The sequence below is a fragment of the Acanthaster planci genome, linkage group LG02 (assembly GCF_054643075.1).
Source record: "Acanthaster planci isolate LZ-2023a linkage group LG02, COTS_SCS, whole genome shotgun sequence".
Classification (NCBI taxonomy): domain Eukaryota; kingdom Metazoa; phylum Echinodermata; class Asteroidea; order Valvatida; family Acanthasteridae; genus Acanthaster; species Acanthaster planci.
In genome coordinates, this window is record NC_141778.1 from 21,915,848 (window position 1) to 21,937,254 (window position 21,407).

The 21,407-nt window shown below is 42.7% G+C and overlaps 1 protein-coding gene across 5 annotated transcripts in view; it reads left to right on the plus strand.

Annotated features, from left to right (window-relative positions):
• Positions 1–21,407, plus strand: part of LOC110976116 (relaxin receptor 1-like) — a 73,792-nt gene that overhangs the window by 8,295 nt on the left and 44,090 nt on the right. For 3 of the 5 annotated variants that reach the window (XM_087133014.1, XM_087133012.1, XM_022229133.2), the window contains exon 3: positions 3,006–3,072. The gene's annotated coding sequence lies outside the window, so the exon portion shown is untranslated. Of the gene's footprint in view, positions 1–1,491; positions 1,646–3,005; positions 3,073–21,407 lie in introns of those variants that run through there. The other 2 variants (XM_087133016.1, XM_087133015.1) reach the window with 2 other exon arrangements.

Genomic DNA, 21,407 nt, shown 5'->3' on the forward strand with positions numbered 1-21,407 from the left:
ATCGGCGCAGTACGACGACAGGCCTCACCAACGCGCCTGCGCCTTCGATTAAGGCAAGTTAGTGCTGTTGAATTGGTCGGTTGGCGCATATGAATTTAGTTTCACTACATATTAGCCTATTTCGCACGCCGAAATACCAATACAGAACTAAACTTCCTGTGTTGCGCTCATCAAAGATGTAACTCTGCAAACTTTTTGTCGAGTGCCCGATCGGATGTTTTACACCTCCGCTCCTAGTGGAGGTTGCATTTTTTGCAGGGTTCATGAATCATGGATTTTTTTGGAATAACAAAATGCCACTGATTCCCTTTCGACAGAAATGATAAAATAGCACGGTTGTTGACTAGTGTGCCGGTTGAACCATGCGCGGGAAAATTTATTTGATTTTTTCCCGGAGTGTGGGATGCTAATGTTTATGTAAGCTTCTCAGGCTCCTGCGTTAAATTACCGCTGCGTTAAGTACAGGCAATCAAGTTTCTCGACTCGTTTAAAGGATCAATGCAAGGAATATTTTGTGGATCGTTAAACTCTTCTGTAATGTATGAGACCTGGCTATCTTTGTGGAGTGAAGTGTGCAAAAAGTGCTCTTTCTCTAAACTTTAAAAATTGTCCAAGGCGTTTCCGACAAGTGAGGGCACTGTTGATGAGAAGACCTTGCTCATTTTCCTTGTTTTTGTTGTTCACACTTTGATCCCCAGGAATTGCTTGTTTGAAAGTATTTCTGAGAAGGCCTGATTGTTGTATAATTACACGAGAACAAATTAACAAAGAAATCGAAATTTACGACAGCACGATTTGAAAACATCCACCAGTTGTTTGCACAAATCAAAACAACTTGGAGGTTCAGTGCCTGAAATGACGTCACAGTTTTGCTCATGAATATGCAAATTGCATTGATATAAAAACCAAAAAGGCTCCAAAATATAGAATAAAAAATAATAAACAAAAATTAGAATAAGTTTAATTGAAATACTACGGTAAAATTTCAAGGGTTTTAGTAAAAAAAAATGGTATTCCATGGTCCCTGCAATACTTAGCTTGGTCCCTCCAGTAGGCTAAGTGTTGCTTGCTTCGTTTCATTGAAGCTGAAATTTCTGTGTTTAAATGGTTTGGATTCAGCTTTAACATGAATGTTGACTGTCAGTGCATCATCCAAAGACCACGGCTAGGTCATCTGAGCGTGCTTCTACGGAAACGTTATGACAGCCACTGAAAAACTGCATTAGCCAGTGTTTATGCAATCCATAGTGTCCTCAGCAGGACTTGTAAGGGGGTGTGATACTTTTCCAGTGAGTTTCTTGGGGCTCGAGATGTTATCAGGTCTAATAGTCATGGGTTTGTGATGGCTGCAGGTGGTAAATCGTCCCCAGGGAGGACTCGGGAAGTTCGCTCTCATCATGCCCGTCTGCTTTAGAGAGAGAAAAAAAGAGGAAAGCAAACATCCACGATAACACTCTTAGGCGGGATTATGAAGCCGCATCATCTGTCCATATCAACAGCTGCCCGGCAATGTACAGCCTTGGGTTGGGATGTTTGGTCAAGTTTGAGGTACATGTAAGGTACCTATCAGATTCTGGACTGTTGCAAATTGATTTGTTTTTTCGAGACTACATTGCGTCCGGAGGCCTGAACCTCGTAGCGTACGGTAAGTCAGTCACCCTCATCGACTTGGCAATGATCTATTGCAATGATCTATTGCATGTGATGTTAAGCCACCACTCTGTATCTACAGCATCAAGGAGTACCGTACATTCCCAACTCTTGATGACGACAGAAAATCCAACTAGTGCATGCCTTTATACCTTTGCAAGTGCGATGAATTACCTCCAGGCTCGACACTACCAAACTCTAAAGCAGAGGAATTCCATTCTAAAGATGCATAAGATTATACTCTGAGAGATGATAGAACACTAATGATCATCACGACCACTAAACATTGTTATAGTGACACCCATGTATTCTAACTGTAAAAAAATACTTTCTTAGTAATTAAGAATCTGCACTTTTTTATGTCTTGCCCGCGCCAGGTAGAATTCTGTGTCCGCCATACTTAACCCTAATAGTCCTCAATCCTTCACCTGTTGCAGGACTGAGGACTATTAGGGTTAACGTCGTTGTCAATACACCCATTTGACGCCACTTTTCAGCACTTATGATTTTTATTGTATATACTCTCGGTAAAAAGTATCGGAATTATCCGGTTCCAGTCGCCCTTTAGAGTATCGTGTCTTCGCCGTTAGAGCTTGCTTTTTGCCTCATGAATATCTTATAATGTCGTGCGTGAATTTTATGCTACCCTTGCGTGTCAGCGAATCGGAGTCATTTATGAAACGGCATAAACGATGCTTGTCTACCGGTCGGTGTCAGTTGGCCCTGGGCTTCATGTTACGGGATAACCTAACGGAACATTTACCCTACAAGATGTCGACTTGCGAATTAACGCTACGTGTCAAGTAGGAGCTGCAGAGATGATCATGTAACGCAAACACATTCGAAGCGTTAACAGCTATTGCATAAAAATTACATTAATGCTATTGAGTATTCTGATGTCACTCTTGTTTTATGTGGAGTGGTCTTCTGTCTTTGTTTTATAGACTAATCCGATAAGACGCCCTAACTGCGGTGGCACCGCACTCACGCACATTCTTCAGCTTGACGCGCGCGTGCATTTGGCAAATCACGACACCCTATTGGTCGAGGAGGCGTGTAACGAGCGCGTATCTTGTCCACGAGCGTTGTGCCACCACAGTAATGGCTTCTAAATGGAGTCAGAAGGACGGCAATTGATCATGCATTGATCAATTGACGCAAAGGATAGGTAGGACAACGGGAAGACTCACTTGATTTTGATATCCTCAGTATACCAACTGTATCATAGAGTAGCGAGGATGCTCTCGCTTTCAGCAAGCGTCCATTGCAACTCGTTTTGGCTACGGGCAGTGGTCTTCCAGTTGGTTGCAAAAGGGTTACTGCAGGATTCTAAAATTTTGTTTTCCTTTCTTCAGAATGTGGCATAGGACAGCGAAGGAGGGTGTTTACTTGGCAAGGAGCGACCATTGACCATCCGGAAGGGTAAGGAGATCACATCTTTTATTAAAGCATGCTTGTTTTCCCCAAGGGAAGGTCATCTGCCCTACTAATATTTCGGCTGATGCGTTCAGCGTTCCACAAACCTCTAATGCCTTAGCCAGATGAATGAAAAAACTTTCCCAGTAGTATTGTGCTGATCCGAGCAGACAGACAAGTCCAAGCAGAAAGAGTCGACGGGAGCAGAGATATTAAAATGAAATGAAGCAGCGAGGTGTGAGGGTCGTCCTGACGGAGGTTGACACCATCATTTGTGTCGGATATAGGAAGCAATCTGCATTGACTGGTATTACGTCGGCAATTGCCATCTGTGTGCCATATGAAATATTAATCGGATATTGCAAAAGCGTGCCGTCTTGCGTTTGTATATGTTGTCATGCATTCTTCGTTTTATGTTGTTGATTTATTTTAAGAAATAAACAAAATTCCCTATAGTACTCGTTATAAAAGTGTCCGGAGTTGTTTTTCTTACAATGTACTGTATGTTTTCAGTGTATATTTCTGGGTATGATAGCTCGCAGCCTTAAAAAAAATCGGTGTCTAATGACCTTCTTTGACACAATGAAAGGGGACTTTTAATCGAATTTTGAATTGTACATTATACATTCATTTTAGTGCTGCTACCTGCACATGACGTAGTGCATTATGAAATTAAGCTTCCTAAATAATCCTTTGCTTTATGTTGGCCCGTAGAAACGATGTAGTCAGTATTTAAGATTTTACAATACGTTTCGACATGTTATACTGTTTTGAAAGCCCCTTTCTTCAAGAATATCCGCCTCTGGTTGATGGTGCCGCATATCACACTGCGTTTTGCACGAGAGTCATTACTTTCTGAATGACTACGAACTCATTGAAGTCATGATCTCGCCGTCAGTGTTACTTTAGTAGTTCGTGCTTTAAGACAGGTTTTGCCTTTACGGTAAATTTTGCGAATTGCTCGCTGAGATCAAAAGGAACTGTGCCAGCGGGCGGTTTCATTTCTTAAGTTTGCTGACGGGTTTGCACGAATACTTAAACCAACATTGCTTAGATGTTTGTGTCGCTTTATGAAGATGCATAAAGTAGACTCCTCGATGGAATGTCAAGTCAGACAGACCGCGGGAGTTGTTCTTCTATCTGCGATGCATTGACCAACCCTGCTAATAAAGTCATATCGGCCACTGTTCTTTAATCTACCGCCATAGTGGGATATACATCATTCAATACAGGAATGATGCGCCAAAAATATGCCCCGCTCATTAGTGGACTTGGCCTAACAGAAATGAAGTTCACTTTCGTTCTTGTTGAACGAGCCAGCCTTGTATTAAAAAACCGAAGTACGGCACAGATTTTGAATCTCGCATTGCAAATCACCCAGTGTCTGCGAACATTAAAGACGTTCAGTGTTTCTATTTCAGTCCTTGGATTTGGGTTCAGAAATCATGGAGATCTGAAAAACAGATGACTGTCCACATGAACAATGGATCAGTTACGTAATTAGTTATACTCTTGTCTTAGACGTTAGGTCATTAAAACCTATTTTTCCTCTTTCAATGACTTCGGAGAACGACATAACGAGTAACCAACGGTTCACTTGGACTGCACGCATCTCCGATGTTGAAAAAGACGTTTCATTTCTTTACTATTTTAATTTGGACAAGAATTTGATGATTTGCTTTCCTTTGCTTTTCTCCGCTCCGATGCTCAGATCTGCTTTGCACCCCAAACTAGCTGCACAAGTGCTGCACGATCAGTGTCCAATGTCCTCGTGCACGCTCCTTCACTAACTCATACCAGTCGTCATGATCGCACAGGGCATGGTGGGAGCCAACATGGTGCAGCAAAATTATACCTGTGGGAACGAGGTTGGTTACAACGGCGTTGTAACATAAGACACCCGACTTCCCACATTGGCCGTCGAGGCGCAGCTGGAGGCTGCGCTCTGGTGGCTACGCATGAATGCGCCTTAAAGACTGTGTATATAGGATTTGCAAGGTCTCAAAAACGGGACTGTTGAATTACCTTGAAATTTTAGTGTAAAGTAAGTACATAATAGTGTCAGACAATCTGTGAGATCTTACCGCCAGGAGTGCTGTCGTTTTCGAGAAAAGAGAAATTTCCTATTTTTTCCAAAGATCGTCCGTCCGGGTAAAGAACAAACTGCCAACGCGCCTTCGGTACGCCTAAACTGCATTATTAACTGATAAAATAAATTTATAACCATTTGGACTGGTTGGAAATTTGAGTTTCTTTATGAAACAGTGGAAGTTTACCTCACATGAAACAGATGATGGCCGCTCCGTCGGCCGGAGCTTGCCGGTTTTCTCGAACAAAATTCCAATTTCGAGACATTCAGCTTTCTGTTTTTCCAATCACAGTAACTCTTATGCCCGAAATAAAATGATAATTGCCACATTTATTGATTTATAAAGTGTTTACGATTGGCACTGACATACGGTGTGTGGAGGGTTTTGCCTGACATGGAAGGCTGCGTATGAAGAGCGAAGAAACCGGTCGATCGAGTGCGTGCACATGTACCGGTACATGTAGTGTACATTGTACGTTTTGGTCGCGCAGTGACTGTTTCAGTAGTGACTGTAGTGACTGCAGTCAACTTACTGCACGATGGCTTGGTGTTTATTCGACAGAATTTTCAGCGTTGCATTCTTTAAGAGGAAACACAAACTTGAAGGTAAAATGCAAACCACTACCACTGCTCAATGCCATGGGGAAAATGCATTGTTGAGGGCTACAGTTGGTCTCCAGGTCGACTTCGTCTGTGCACTATCGTGGTACTCGGGAACGTCCTGTGGTAGATGGAGTTTGGCGAGACAAATACACGAGCTGGGCTTCGGACTGTTAAAAATTAACAGCGTTTTTCTTAATGTTCCTTAGAAAATAAAACGGGTCCTTGAAATGATACACAAACTAAACCACAAAACTGGCAAATTGTGACAAATTACTACACGTGTAAATCATATACAATGCCTTACATGCACCTCAATCCTTGGCACGCACCAGTATGCCAGTGTAATTATTATTATTATTATGGTGTTTTATTCAATCTTCATTGCAGCCAACCTGAATAAAATTATCATTAATGACATAAGCAATTTGCAACAGATCAGTATGGTCTATCCCGGGGGAAGTTGATAACATCATCAGACTGGACTGTAAAAGATGTCATATTACTTTAATATTTTTGTACCACGATGATGGATTATCATGTTTCAGGTGGAGGACACGGCTATGATAAAAATAGTTTTTAGCATTTTTAATACAACGAATAATTTTGTTCCTACATTTCCTCCAAGCACTAACGTACCCTTGATTAAAAAGAAGTTGTCGTTGTTTTATGAGTGCTTTAATTTCAGTGGTAATCCATGGCTTATCTCTCACATGAGTACGAACACGTCTAACGGGGAAATATACATCAAGTGCACTATTCAAAATAGACTAGAACTTGTCACATTTAGCCGCTGTCTTAGCATTAAGTATCTCCTGTCAATCGTAAGTCGAAATCCACCTGCCAAAGCGTCGAATATCGGAGTCACGCATTGGCTTAACAACACGTTTTAGTGTCGAATTTTTGGTAGTAGCCAATTCTTGGATAGGAGACCACAAATTTAAATTGTGATCGCTTCTGCCAAGAGGGGGCATGATGTGAACGCCCGTATAATAACCGTGAACATTGGTTACAATTTTATCCAATATAGCATTTTCCTGAGTAAACTTATCAACAATTTGTTGTAGATCACAGCTACCACATATTAGATTAATGTCAAGCCTATTGAAGTCTCCCATTACAATAAAACCTGCTTGCGATTGGGCAGACTTCAATTGGTCAAAAGAGTTAATTATGTGTACAGGACTACAACAAAGATTCCGCAGACTTCCCGTGGCAGTCTTTTTGGGCGAATACAATTTCAAGTTTCTTTGGTGGACGGGTAATCACATGGGAGGGGAAAGCGCCCCCCATTATGCCCATAGGCCCACCCCAGCTTATGAAAGTCACCACTGGTGGATTTCACGCATATCCGACACATACCATTGTATGACCCTGTTCATAGTTAATACTACTGTTGCCTATAGATAGGCCCTAGAACTCTTAAACTGCATATTCTCCACACGCTCCACTTTGCTGAGCTGAGTTCAATTTTATCTAAACACATGTACGTTGGTATCCATAAGCTGCAGACGTAGATTCAGTGGCCTTTGAAGAATTAGGGATGGAAAGTGTTTGTTTTTTCAAGAGAGCGTTTGATAATTATCAAGTGCAACCTGCATCTGATCGATGTCAGAGTCCCTTGATACGATGATAGTACGACAGTCCACCCACGTCACACTTTAATAGCAGATTGTACATTACACTACATTACATGTACAATCAAATGCTGGCCAGTCAAGGCATAATGCATCTTTGTGGTTGAACTTTTCCCCACAAGGTGTCAACTCCATGGTTAATACGGTCGTCGCGTTCAAAACCATGGGATTAACAGCAGAACACACATGACCTTTATTCTGGCTCATTTTGAGGCTTCGTACAGCCCCTTGTCTCAGCAATATCCATATTGTCTTATCGCGCCTTTATCTAGCTTCCCGCCAATTTCACGCCTCTGAGCGCGTGTGTACAGAACGTAAGCCAGCCTCTTATGGTCTGTTGTAGTGATGGGCATTGCACATTATTGCTGAAGCTATCCCGGATCTGTTTGTGTTTAATACGCTTCATCGGAGAATTTCGTCAATACCCACCGGGGTGTGCACTTGTAATTACGCGTCGGGAGACACTGGTGCAGTAGCAAGAGGCAGCTTCGATCGTGTCACGGTGAAGAAATGCGTCGCATTCTGTTTTTTGCGCTGTCGTGTCTTGTGAAATTAGTATTGATTCTCTTTGAACTTGTCGAATGCGCACTCATGTATTGTGACGTAAGTAGTTGATTTGCATTGGAATACTCTCCCGAGAAATAGCTTATTAGGATCTTTAGTTTTTTTTCACATTAAAAATATTTCCCTATATGATATGTTTTGTCAAAAAATATTGATGGAGAGTTTCTGAATATTTTGTCAGTACTCAAAACTATGCTCATCTTTAGGTACACCCAATATTAGTAGTCTGTTTTCGTCATTCATATTTTGGGAAGTTGCAACCAGTCTCCCTTTATTACAAAAAGTGGTGTTTTTTTTTCCATTTTTTTTAGATGTCTCTGAAGCTATACCAATTATCGTCTCCAGTAAAGTTTCTCAGAAAATAATTCGGGAAATATTTTGTTTCCAATACTACTTGACACTGGCGTGTGAAGAAAACGAGCTTGAAGTGTAATCGAACGAGTCCTATGTGCGCGTGTTCGAATTACTGTCTTAAAAGCGCACATTATCGAGCCAAATCGTCTCCCCGAGCTTCAGTGTTGCCATAAATCACTGATAGGCTGGAACAAGTTATTTTTCGCCGACAGTTCTGGTCGATTGGGCTGCAACAGGCAACTCTGGGCATTTCCCTTTCAAACGAATTGCTGTTGTTACAAGTGTTTTACAGTCATGAGACACGCAATAATCCCTAGTTTGTCATTTATCAAAAGGTTGAGAATACCTTGGGACATGCAAGTGCAGCAAATAAGCCACTAACCTTTGAAAAACTGTGCTTCCTATTCCTGGTAGGACTCATGTGTAAACAGCCATACCAAGTTATGCAACTTACCAAGGGACGGCTTGCCAACTTCCACGGTAATTGCTTTGGACAATCCCTTTGGACAAGTATTCAATCCCTCGACGGGAAAACCTGTGCCGGTATGTAAAAGGAAATGAAATTTCACTTTCAGTGTCCCCGCGGAAAATCTTAGTGCCAAAATGCTTTCAAGTACCAAGTGCAACAGACCGCGGGGAAATATAGAGACGACTGGCTGTCAATTCCTCAATGCATTAAAAGACACAAAGCAAAACCGACTGGTTATGATTTCCGCAAGTAAACTTCGTGTTCAGCTCAATCATAACTCCCAAGGCAACGAACAGTTCATTTACTGGCTGGTCTGTCGCATTTGCTGTAAATCACGGATGATTTCGATCAAGATTGGATGCTAATCGCAAGTTTTGTGTCCGTTTCAATTCTCTGCCGTCGTTGCTTAAAGTTGTGCTGCCTGACTAAAGCATAAACTAAACGCAAATAATAAGTACAGTTAAATGCGACATTGTATAGCAATGCACGGTATCACGTTAATTTCGCATAAAACGTCGCGTCGGACTACCCAAGTAGATTAACCCAGGCCATGCATCGAGAAAGGTTTACCTCTTTGGTACTGTAGGGGAAAGTGATATAGAAGTGCATTGCTTCTCAGGTAGGTACCCATATACAATCTGCAAATATTAAAGGTCAACCGGTCATTGCGTCAGCGTACCTTGCTTCTAGACACTCGTGTTATGTTCTGTAGGTGCAATTCCATCCGGTAGCTTCTTTTAACAGGAAGGTATAGCTGTGAGGTGAAGGATAAGATATTTGGTACAAGGCTTGTGGTCGAGGCGAGCTAGTTTTTTTCATTATTTAAGTGAAATGCAGTATTAGGCTGGGCGAAAGACCCTACGCTCTGAACTCTATACACTTTTCCAGATCACGTCAAAGGGTTTCCAAAAAGGCACACTATTTCCAAGTGGCTCTATCAATATTCCGGTCTGAATCAGCTGCTCGTGACAAATTGAACCGAGAGGAAGTTGTGTCTGCCAGAGGGATTCAGGACAGATTCCAATTGGATAGAAAGCCTTCTCATCGCTAATGCTGGAAGAGATAACGCGTGTCGATAGAGTGCTCAAACCCTTCGGACCCGACACGCTGTTTTAACCCTCTCTAGGATGTTAAAGTGGCTATTTGTCACAGCATTACAGCTGACGCAGAAAGATTTTTTGGATCTTTTAGAATCAGGTGTTGCGTCAAATTCTTTAAAACCGTTTCCCTACACTGTTGTAATTTTTATTTTAGCTTTCTCTCTTTTTTTTTAGCTTTGGCTGGCTGTTTATTCGTTGGCTTACACACCAGTAGGACGGGTAGATTGGTAGATTAGATAGAGTTGTGAATTAATGTAGACTTTGGTATAGGTTTTCCGGATGGCGACATTGCTTCTGAATGCTAGTCTGGTCCGATTTTACTGAGTTTGAGCAAAGACTCCCCGGCAGAGGGATTTTTCTCCTGCTTAGGCTCTTTGATGAGAAACCAGGCAAGACTCACTCAAAGTTCGGGGCGAAACAGGATCAACAATTATCATCAATTGAAAAACTTATGTGATATCTTTGTGGAGTTGTTTGCCGACTTTAGTGAGTCCAAATTGAAGTAGTTCGTCAAGTGTTTCGAGAACCTCCGCCTAAGATCTGTCCTGAAGATTGGGGCTAGCCCATCACTTGTTCGCGCTCTATGTTTGTATACTTTTGACATATTGTCAAATCCTGTTACCAAATGCTGAACAGTAGTATTGGGTCACGAATTCCGCTTCTGTTTAAGTGCTTATGGCGGTTGGACTTTGACAATTTCAGAATTGACGCAGATATTCAGGAAATTCTGCAAACTCACGAAAAGTAATCTCAGAATAGATTTTGTTAGCTTCCAGTGTTATTGCCCAGTGTCCGTTAAGTTCAAATCGTTTCCTCGTGGTTTGTGAGATGTTGTCCATGGCGATTTGCGCCACATAAGACATTTATTTGAGCTACCTGCCGACTGTACCCACAGCCTATCAGAACGAATTTTAATCTTGCATGTAGTAAGAGACTTGAATCATTTCCATTAATGAGCAACCAGCACTGAACTAATTCTATCATTTAGCCGCAAGAGGCAATGTAGACCTGCATTTTTTAGACCCTTCACCTTTAATGTTCTCATCTCCAGCATGCCTACCTCTTACTTTGCACTGACATTTGAGCTCAGAAATCGACGGTTCTGTTCGCTGTAATGTCACGACAGCTTGGATTTGAATGGATCATATCGCTTGAGGCGAGCGTAGCTTGTAGGGTGAGATCAGCCTTGGCTTAGACCAAGGTGGCTTTGTCGGGGCCTCGGGGGGCTGAATATCGACCGATGATATCTAAATGTTTATGAGTCCAATGGTCACAAACAATTCCCTGGGATAACAGAATTTTCTGTTCACCAAGGAGAAACCAATATCGTGGGGGATGTCAATGTATCATGTACCAACTCAAGTTTGTCTTTGCTATTTAAAGGTTGCTTTGGAAGTCGCTATCTTTCTTCGCTCTTGTTTTCCCTGAAAGTTTCTGTGTGACATGCTGGAGTCGCAGGTGAGACGACTTCATGAGCATAACGCCACTTTCTCTTTCCTATTTCATTGATGGGCGCCTTCTGTGTGCCTCATTTACATGGAGTCGATTTTAGCAATATTCTTTATACACGCTGTCCCTTTAAAAATTCTCTGGTTTCTGATCATCACGTCACATCTTTGGTTAATCGTCCAGTTGTCCTATCGAAACACCATCATTCGCTGTGTTTTGTAAGGTCTGTCATATTATCGAAGGCAGGTGTTTTTATCACTCTTCAAACTCATAATAATTCGATGGTCGTCCAAAAAGGGTCCAGTCAAACTTCCTAATTCAGACAAGAACTTCCTAATGATCTATTTATCGTCAATTCTTGTCAAATAGTAGAGTTGTAAGGGAACGAGGCCTTGGATTTGTCATTTTCACAGCCTCCGAAATTAATATGAAGTTCAGATTCTTTAGTTATTGTTTAATTTAAAGGTACCATTAGAATTTACCGATGAGAGAATATTTTTTTCTTTTCAAAGTAACCAGGTGTTTATATACAACCGAAGTACTGAGTTCCTGATTTCTGAACCAAAAGCGAGGAGAAATTCTGCCCTTTAAGTACAATTAATTGGCGCTGTTTGGCAAACAACTTGCCAACTATTTACCATTATTTAATACACTGGTCCAAATTTTAACCAAAAGTTTGTCAGATTTTAACCCGAATAAACCAATTATCAATCAAGACAGTTTCACAAAAGTTATCTGTTAAAGTAACCTTTTACAATGTGGTATGCAGTATCCAAATCATTTACGCGAAAAAAGTTACAATCTAGGCTCATTTAATCTGTTCAAGCTATACTTCGAGAACAGAAATTTTCAAATTTCTTTAAAAAAAAAAAAGTACGAAGATTGGACCGGTTACCTTGCTACCCTCCTAGCTCTAATTCAGCACTTTTTGTGATTATTTTTACTTTTTGCATCGGAGAGCACCTAGCTTTTTGGGTAGATTTTGGGCTGAGAAACGTCTTTTTTGAGTGACCTTCTCCTGTAGATTGCTCAGTCTTGTAAATCAATCTGGAGAGATCATTTGTAGTGGGTCGAGTTGGGCGCTATCTCGCGAACAGGTCAATGCCCTGGCTCTCGGCATCACGGACGATTTTTATCTTAAGTGTATCACTTTCAGCCTCCATTTTTATTCAAAGCTTCCCTCTCGTTCCAAGCTGTTTTTGGACGGCAGGAAAAGGTCAATGACGGTACGCTTATCATTGAAAGTGTGAGTGTAGGTGACCACTACAGATCTAGAAACTAGAACAGGTATTTCCTTTCTTATTCGACCAAAATAAACTGTTTACCCAATAGCCCAACGGTCTTGAGTGTTTGAAAATTGGAACTGAAATTTCATACCTGTTTTTCTCTCCAAAGAGTGTAAGCAGCACCACTCTACCGGTTGTGACTTAGCGCGTGAAATATTCTCCGAGTTTGGCCATTCCACACCGTGTTCCGCAAGAGTTCAACTGATCCAGAGCGTTAAAGTTCTTATGAGGTCGAAAAGCAAAAAAAGCAAAAACTAAGTCATGTGTTTCAAAATCTTACGTGTTTATAAAAAAAGCCGGCAGGCATTGTAGTTTGACTAAACCCACACTTCTAAAATATTCAGTAGCGAGTGGCGCATGGATATTTTTGGTTTCGTGATGCCTCAGTGCTTCCTTTAGTTTTCATCGTCGTGAGTGTCTGTGCGCACACCTCTTGCATCCTGCTGTCACTTCCGGGGGGGGGTTGTGTGTTCAAAAAGGGGTAAACAGGTTTACTCGTGGTGTTCAAGCGTCCAATGACATCTGGCGCCTTATGTCCTCTCACCAAGGTGCGTGAGTCTTGAAGAAGAAAGAACCTTCGTTGTGGCATCAATGGCGTTTGTTTGCCATGGTCAAGTCGGGTTGAAAAACTTGAATTACAAGGATGAAAAAAACACAATCATGGAAATGAACCGACGAAATTGTCTTCATGTTGGAAATCTGGAAATCATAGGCCCTCGCATTGTTCTCTTTGTTTCATGAAAAGATATTATTTTCTGAAAAACGATTTGAGAACATTTCTCTCGTCGTTTGGTCTCTCCTGAATTGGCCCCGTAAAACCTCACAGAGAGTAGCTGAGTGATGCCAGCTCATATTTCTCTGAAAGAAGCCTGGTATATGTACCGGTTTCAAGTATTCCCCCCGACAACAGAAGAGGGAGATTAAGAAATGTCTCCCATGAAATTCCTTGATCGTGTGAGTAGACGGGACATAACGTGCGTGAACCACTGCGCGTTCAACACGGGGGTATCGTTGCCTGGTGAGGGACAAGTCTTGTTAAGGCTTGGCGTCCGTTCAAGAGGCTACCGTACTTGCCTGGTGTAAGTTTTCTTTTCCTTGTTGGTAGTTTATCGGTACACCCAGGGTAAATGCAAGTTTACATTGTGCATACCACCTGTAACTGGAAATGGGTGGTGTAAGTGAGCTGCGGCAGAACTCCAGGAACTGACGCAGGGACGCAGAAGACTGCATCTTTAATCGGGATACGGGCGGACAGTAATCGGAGTCGGCACCCTGTGTGGCATCCTTCACGCATTTCCGACATGCATAGAAAATTGCCACTCGGCAGGGTATTTTCACCTTTCCCGCCCGGTCTGTCCTGTCCTCCCCGAGTTCTGAGCCGGGCACAGGCGCGCGATGGTTGTTTACCGTAATCGCAGCGCTCGGAGCAGAGTGTGTTACACAGACGAGGGGCGGATTCTGTGGACCCACATATCAGGCTGATCTGCCAGCCAGCTGCTGGCTTCCTCAACGCCTCAGACTCGTCCCTCTGCCCTGGGGCAGTCAACTCTCCCAGGTTCGCTGAGGGATGGTGTTGTCGTGTGTAAAATGCATAAGCCAATTCTAGAAAGACCGCATGCGTTTTTAAAACAACGCAGTTATTACAAGTCGCTTGTCACGTCGTAGTCATTGATCGGGATCATCCTGTCCATTGCGGTCGTGGTTAAGCCACGGCATGCCATCCTTGCAGCCGACAGAACACCTGTGCTCATTGCAGAAGAGTGCTAAAGCATCCATGCCTGAAAAAAACTCTCGCCTGATGGATTTTCCCCAATTTGTGCATTTTTGAAAAGGCGCGCCATTATCACCTGCGTCCCCCAGACTGACAGTTATCTTCCTTTTCCCTGTCATAAGCAGTTCCGACCTTGGTCATATCAAATTATCTTCTATCGAGTCAGATATTTATGTTTTCAAGTATACAGTGCAGTGGCACAGAAACGAAGGTTTCTTGGTTATTACTTCGTCACCAACTTGGCCCCTGCTTAGTGTGTTTTATTGTAAAGTATTATTCATGAGAAGAGATAATGATTTTCATTAGTGCTTCGGCGGGATAGGAGTGTCTAATTTCTATGCACGTTCCCAATTCGAAAAAAAATGGGAAAAGGACAAGCTAAACAGCGTCAGTGTAATAATACTGAGCAGTTTGAAGTACTTGGGCTGGAGGGCACTTTCTTAGGACTTGAATCGGAAACGTCTGAGTCCGCGTGCCTGGCATATTCTCGGAGACGAAGCCGCACTCTCTGGTTTGGACGACCTCACTCCTTACTGGTTGAGTCTAAGCTTTTAGTCGTCAAGTAATTTTTTTTTTTTTGGGGGGGGGGCAGAAGATAGCACGGACCCGCTGTGTTTCATTTGGAAATTTTACCGAGAAGATATGGAGAACACTGAGGAATAGAGATAGACCAAACACCCACCTGTCTGCTCTTACACTTGATCTCCGGTTGGTAAAATGCTGAAGACGGTTAGAGTTGTTCCGTATTCCCGAAACAGCTCATAGAACAAATTGTAAAAACTGATTGAATGAGCCAACATATCCATGTTTCCAGTCCAGCCACTAAGTCACTGGCTTTGTTTTCTGTTTTTAGTTTGTGTACTAAAATGATGATTCATATACGTCTATTCCCTCCTTTACTTCATATAACGTGCCCACACTGCGTAGCCTGTTTTGTAAAGGGAATTTTCGCTTAGTGATTATACAGTGTACATTTCGACTTTATTGTTTTCTGCTGTACATCGTGTGTGTGTGAGTTTGTTTCTGCATTCAATTGGGGACCCTGAACAATAGAGGACAATAAGGTCCCCGATTGACAGAGGGTCCCCGACTGTGTACAAAACATATGGGTGGTCTTCTAAAAAAGTTTAAGTACAAACAAAAGAGGAACAATAGGGGGTCCCCAGTTGCAGGCAAATACACACTTACATGCGTGTGGGTGTTTCATTTTCAAAACAGGTGGAAAAACTGTTTTAGGCCTTTCCTATTTGATGTATTCTTTAGTGAATTGACATATTCGTTACAGGCTTACGTCATAACTTTCTCGTTAGTGACGTCAGGCTGTCATGTGTCTATACGTGGCGAGAAGTAATAAGATGTCAATGACTTCTTTACGCTTTACAATTATTAGATTCACCTCCGAGACGCAGAACACCTCAGTGGCATCACATTTGCATATAAATGGGTTGAACGACTTAGAATCGTAACAAAATATGGCGCACTGAATGGGTTATGACTCTAGACATGATTAAAGTCACACACAACAGTCGGCACCACATAAAGAAAAGGGCGATGTACCTGCATGGGCACGCCAGCAAAGGGCGTTTGGTAGATGGGTTGCAACAGCACTTAGGAAATGTAAATCGGAACCACAATTTACATGCATTTCATTAAAAATGGAGACATTTGCTAATATTTTGTTGGAACCACTCGTTCTGATTCTAACAGCGTGTAAACACTGGTCCGCGCTCAGCGCCAAAACGAGTACGAACAGGAAATTCTGACCTCAAATCAAATATTCGCGCTGCGGATTCCCTAGAAATATTCATTGACCTAAAACTCGCTGGGCTTTGGCGTTCACCTGAAGTATGTACCAGCCCCAAGACTGGAACTGGTATAGACTAACACTGTAGAATCGATCGTGTCAGTAATATCAGTCACATTAAAATGTGGCATTTTGTTTCTTTTAAGCAGTGTCTGTTAATTGTTTCCTTTTGCTGTTGAAATATTGTGCGACATTGTCTCGTTATTTCTTCGTCGTCTGAATTACATCGATAATTATATAGAAACAAAGTCTGCCCGCTTGTAGAAGTGAAGATTTAGCGAGTCTGACCTCACTTTCCTTCTAGATTTGGCTACAGTTTCCGTGAGGCCTGATTGGCCGTAAACAAAACGGATAGTTGTGGGTCTGTGCGATAGGGGTGAAGTTTAAGCAAACACTCGTCTCAAGTCAGCAGGCTGCATCCTTCGTCCTTGCAAGTACTTCACCGATTAAAATGAAGTCATCCTCGTGTGTCGTTGACGGCCTTGATATTTATTTCTGACTATGTGGGATAAGTGTACGTGTTCGCACGCATGCAAAGGAAGTAAGCTTATCCCCCTGACAAAACCCTAAAACCTCAGTTACCAGTCTGACGGGAATCCTTGAGGTATCCGTTACAAATGATTCTTCGTGACGTTGAAGCTCCAAGCGGTTCTTGCAACGACCGTCACCACGCACACTGCCCGATTCCACATCCCCAGATCGCACGTTGTTGTGTGTTGTGCTCATGACACGAGCGCTGTACACTGTAGATGGCACCGTGCAAACCTGTGCATTCAGATGACAGGCAATGTGCCATCAAATTCGGAAGGAAAATGACCCAACTGTATTCCTGGAATAACGAAATCTGGCGTCTTGCTATAAGACTGAAGGGGAATTCTTTCAATACCCTCGTCCAGTGATCCTTTAGAACTGCGCAGGCGAAGCCTCCAATGCTTTCCAATTAGCTGCTTGCATAATGCTTTTTACCAAATTATAAAGCATATCACCTTGACAGATACCTGACGTGTAATCATATTTCCGTTCAGAACACATTTATTCATTTTACGTTGTCCTTGCAATCTCAAAAATAACGAATTCATCGTTAGATTTTATTTTCTTGGCGATGTTTTGTTCGGACATTTGAAATACAACCAGATACTCCACAAAATCAACGATGGATGAATGAAGCGAATTACTGGAAGGTTGAACCTCTTAATAGATTTCCCCTGGATGGTAGCCAGACACAGCGGCTGCCATGGAAACTAAAAGGCTGCGATTGTGCTCAGTGAGACCTTTGCGCAGTAATGGACAATTGCCATCAAGGGCCCATGTCTAAATGGGGCTACATTTCGTCTTGTTGGTAACTCTTATCGACCGCCACATAAGGCTAAAACTTAAACTTGAGCTCTGCTGTAACAAATGAAATGTAGCTATTTCTTGAGAACAAACGACTTAAGCGGTCATTCCACTTTGCACATATAGCTGAGAGGAATGCGTTGCGTATGACGTAAATCATCAAAAATTCAGTAAAGCACCCTCGGCTTGCCCTTTTCACCCATGCCATGTTATCATATTCCACGCGGTTTATGTTCAATGTTTACACTGGCAAGGAAAAAAGGTTGAGTTCCTTTTAGTTGCGTTATTGGAGTGAATTGTGGGCACCATTTTAAATGCCGAGTTGAAGTGTTTCGTTTATTGTTAATGAGATTTTCTTGCGGGAGCCTATCGAAACTCACTTATTCGTTACTGGTCTTCAACGGGCAGAAATTTGTCAAAAAGCTGAACGGCTTTGTAAAGCCGGACCATGATAAAGATTCATTGAATCTTGCATGGACTGAATATCTGAACCTCATTCGGTGTGCTCAAGTTGACCTTGTACGTGTGATACGTTAGTATACGACGTTTTCAGAATAGTGCGCGTCATGCAGTTATGCCGAACAATTCGATAACTCGCTTTCTGAGTTACCCTCAATCGGCTACGGACACCGTCGACCTCAGAAACAACATTCCTAGAGGGATTCGAACTGTACAATGTCCGATGAGTGTCATACGGTTGGCTCGCTGGGTATCAACAACCTAGCCCATCAAGGAGGAGACCAAGAGTTGGCATACGACGTTCGACCGTATACATGTATCTTGCCTAAAGACACTTTCGCGCTATCGCACGAGCGCAGGTGCAAGATTTGTCACGAACTAATCATTACTCAACCGTTGGTACTTGATCATACTTGCTACACACTGTCAGGGTAGAGTTTGGTGGATTGAGCTCAAATTAGATGTGTGTAGTAGCCTTTTGAGGGTGAGCAACGCCATGTTGAAGATTCTTTAAATCGTGTAGAGAGGCTGTCAGTGTCTATATGTTATGCTAGAAATATGGACAAGCCATTAGTTGTTACAAGTGAAAGTTCTCTCCTTTTTTTTGCATTCCAAAAATATTTGCCTGGCTTTTTTGTTCAAAGGATTGGAGTGGTTGACGTTGGTTTCTTACACAGATTCCACTTGAATGATCAACAAACAGTCTTATACAGCTCGGATTGGCCAACAAGTTGTTTGGGTTTTCTTACATGGTGATCAGCGAATGGTGGGTGCGTGGGTTGCTGGGTCGACCTCCCCTGTCGCCCGAATAGCCCAATTTTCGTGTATGTGTCAGCAGAAGGCGACATTGAAATGTGGTAATTACGCGCCAGAGGTCATAATGACAGAGACACGCATAGCTGTTTCCTTACATAATGCAGAAACGTCCCTGGTGTGTGGAGAATTGAATTCCGTCGACATGCAGAAATATGTTGAAAATCAATCTGAAAAATGCATGCGCACGCCCGCATTTGGCGCCGTGAGAATCTGTGCAAGTGATACCATTTCTCAAATAGCTTGTGAAATTTCGTTGTAGGTCGTTTTGCCTCGTGTAAGGTGAAGTTGGGCAGCGTTGCCCAGCTCACAATAAATCTGGAAATCCACAAGCATCGCATGATGAATCAAGGGCTTTTGTACGTATTACCCCTCGGAAATCGACGGCACGTCTGCCGCCGTTCGTTTCCTGGTTGTATATTTTGTTTGAATGTGCCAGTACTAAGGATGGCGTCATGAGGGGGGGTTGGTGCTCCATTCTCTTCATGTTCTGACAACAAAAAATCTGTTGGCATTGCTCTATAACCTTGACCAGAAGACATTGGTTTGCCAATCGACAGTCAGTCCACCGGTGATGAATCACAGTTTGTAAGCCAAGGACTGAAGTTGAGCTAATTTGTAGCCCCTTGTCCTATCCTGTCCACAACAGACAAGAAGTGGTCTTGTATGATCTCCGTCCCCCATGTAGTATGGACTACACAATTCTCTCGTAAATTTTGCAAGTAGCAATCTGATTCAACAAGGTTCGGTCCTTTCCTTGTATTCAGAGCAGTGCACAGAGAGACTTGGGCCAACTTCAGACTCTTGAACCTAAATGGCCGTTCATTGTGTGCGCAGTGCAGTGTACCGCTGTTGTGTGCGAAATGTCCGTGTGCGCTGACGCTTAATCCACCATTTTGTTTCCAACAATATTGAGATACTTATGTCGCAGCTAAATAAACAGCCCTATTTATACCACCACTCTCGCTCCATTACATCCAGTCCTATTCCTTTCTCTATCAGCCTCTTCACTAGAGCAATCAGTCAACTGTGGAGACTGGTATGACTGTCTGACCGGAAGTTTCATGGCTCCCGAACATTGTCTTCCTCACTCGTTGATTAGGAACGTAATCGGCCGACCGTTTGAGGAACTATCTTTTCCCAAAGGGTTGTACCTCAGTGGTTAGTCAATCAGCCACATGAATTGGGGATTTCTGTGGCGTGGCGTTGAGCATTGGGCTATCCTGAGCCCATCAGTCCAGAAGGCCACCGTAATCAGAACAGGAGCACTTCCGCTTCCAGCTTAAGCTCTTCCGCAAAATACGCCTACCAAGTTGGACCAAACACGACTTTCCCCACCCCACCCAGTAATAAGGCAGATGCAATTGTGTTCTAATTAAAAATTTTCTGCGGCTTCACAGCTGTGCCATAGTCTCGAACATTGTGTCAGGTGGGGATAACTTTCCAGCTATAGCTGCCGACCAGATCTACAGGGTAATAATGGCAAATAGTTAAGTGGTCACGTATTGTCTCGAGGCATGTTGACTTCCCTAACATCTGTTTTCTTTGTGTTTTTATTCCTCCGTGCTTTAACCTTTAGCAGACCTATACACTGTTTCATATGTCCTTGGGCAATTCTCGATTGGCTTGCTCCGTCAGCGACCTAACCGTGCACAGGCGCAGTACACTTCACGTTGCACTCCCCCCTCTCCCACCCAAAAGGAACTGATCTATAATTTCCCGATCGATTGCCGTACAGCTGCGTACTTTCCACCTCATTTTCGCTCCAGGGTTTCTGCACATTTCTGCTCGGTTTGCTTCACCCTCCAACCATGCACGACTAAGTGGTAAAATCCCACCGGAAATATCCGAGAAAAGTTGAAAGCTGGACATGCTTCCGACATGGTTGTAGTCAGGCAGTCGCGTTTCTCCAGGCAGCGGGCATGTAAAATCCAGACGAACAAATGGGTTCGCAAAAACAGTGTGCAAATAATCTCAATTCCACCTGAGAATATCAAGAAATGTCAGTTGTGAGAATCTGTGGAGGTGCATTTCTTTTGGACTTAACCTATAAAAATTGAGAATCCCGTGATGAGTTTGTTTCGAAAGAACCCTAGTACAGCATAACGGTTTTATGTGAAGTTTGCTCGATTATGTGCAGGTCGATCGATTGCGTATGTCGGTAATGGTTGACCACGGAGGCCGTCATCCTGTGAAACACTCAGATCTTATTGCAATAACCTCTTCAGTTAGGAAAGAGAAGTCGCAGTTTCCCTTGGTGACCTTCTGAAGCCATGATTTTCCTCTAACGTGATACCTCGGTTTTAATTTCAGTTTACATATTCATTGAACACGTGCAGTGACTACTCTCGGTTTTAGTCGAGGTTTTCCATTATCTTGGCACCAGTATCACTTGCTACAGTATGTATTGTGTTATGTTGATGTGAAGCAACACCAATGATTATTTTTTGTATCATTTTTGGATGGTGTTGTCCAAAATAAATGTCATCTAGTCTTGGTTTGACATTTTGCAGCTGACGAATGACATTTTCCCACACCAACGCGAACTCAGAAGAAACTTTGCAAATTTACTGGACTTAAGGTTGAATATTGGCTTAACGTAATTCCTCGA